The sequence below is a fragment of the Monopterus albus genome, unplaced genomic scaffold (assembly GCF_001952655.1).
Source record: "Monopterus albus unplaced genomic scaffold, M_albus_1.0 scaffold3171.1, whole genome shotgun sequence".
NCBI classification, from domain to species: Eukaryota; Metazoa; Chordata; class Actinopteri; order Synbranchiformes; family Synbranchidae; genus Monopterus; species Monopterus albus.
In genome coordinates, this window is record NW_018131041.1 from 1 (window position 1) to 1,225 (window position 1,225).

Genomic DNA, 1,225 nt, shown 5'->3' on the forward strand with positions numbered 1-1,225 from the left:
CAGAGATAGATTATCTGAGGAACCTCCTGAACACCACCATTTTCCCTTACGTAATCAACAAACAAACAAACATCTCAGATGCTGCTATTATGTCAGGTAAGGACAGATATCACAGTTATCAGAAGGCTGCTTGCTATGATGTGTATTTTGAAATTTTCACCTTTTACAGTAACACACCCACAGAATTAAGTATTATGCACTTGAAATATTTTCACATTAAAAGCAACAATCTGGCATTTTATGTGTTTACGTGTCTGATTATAATTTTCTCTGTAGTTTGTAAGCCCAATGGCACAACATACCAATGCCGGTGTGAGGAGCAGTTTGGTTGGCCTTGTGGGATGTGCTACACTTATGGCACATGCAGTGAGATACTTAACAATACCTGTGGATGCATCAATGCCATTCCTCCAGATGGTGTTTACTGCCTGCCACTGCCAGGTAGAAGCTGAGCTCCTCTTCTGAGTTACTTTCATGCCTCAGTTACAGTAAATAAATGCGCATTTACTGTTTACTATTTTCAAACAGATAACTTCACTTGTCCTCTAACATTAACTCCATCAAATGTTGCTGCTAGTAAGTTTTAAAATAGAAAGGATCTGTATCACTCATATAATGCCACTAGGCAGTTACTGCTAAAAAGTGTCATAACAACATTGTGACTCATTGTATTTATAAATTGTTAAACAAGACTCAATTCTCTGAAACTTACATTTGAGTGAAATTTTCAGGAACCATAATTATGTTTTAAATGTACTTTGAGCTACTACGACCAGGGAAACTATGCCAACACCCACAGCAATGAGGTAGTGTTGTACTGACAAACTGGGGGCAGGACAGCACTGTGGATTGCCCTAGTAGTGACACCTGGCTGTACATGAGATATATTAGGCACTGCTGTTCCATTTGTACCATTTGGTCATTCCAACTGATGATTAACATTTCAAAATCATACATGATGTTGATTGTGCTACACTGGGTCCAAAAACAAGCAACAGCACATTAGTTGTTACAGGTACAGAAAGGGTCTGAAAGAAAGAAGAATGTCAGGCACTGTGAAGTCAACTGTGCATTATAAAGCCTTGATCAGAGCTGATCTAATGAAGACACTTACATTATTTATGGCTCCAGAGTGCTTTAAATCCTTCTGTCTGTCACTGAGTGTCATGTCTTGTTAAAATAACCATGAAATACATAGTTTGTGACAAGGAAGTGTTGAAAAAAT

General features: G+C 38.1%; 1 long non-coding RNA gene across 1 annotated transcript; it reads left to right on the forward strand.

Annotated features, from left to right (window-relative positions):
* Positions 1-14: 14 nt before the first annotated feature.
* Positions 15-544, forward strand: LOC109954094 (uncharacterized). The gene is made up of 3 exons (XR_002274026.1): positions 15-96; positions 277-441; positions 529-544. It is a non-coding gene; the product is annotated as an uncharacterized LOC109954094 (long non-coding RNA).
* The last annotated feature ends 681 nt before the right edge of the window (positions 545-1,225 follow it).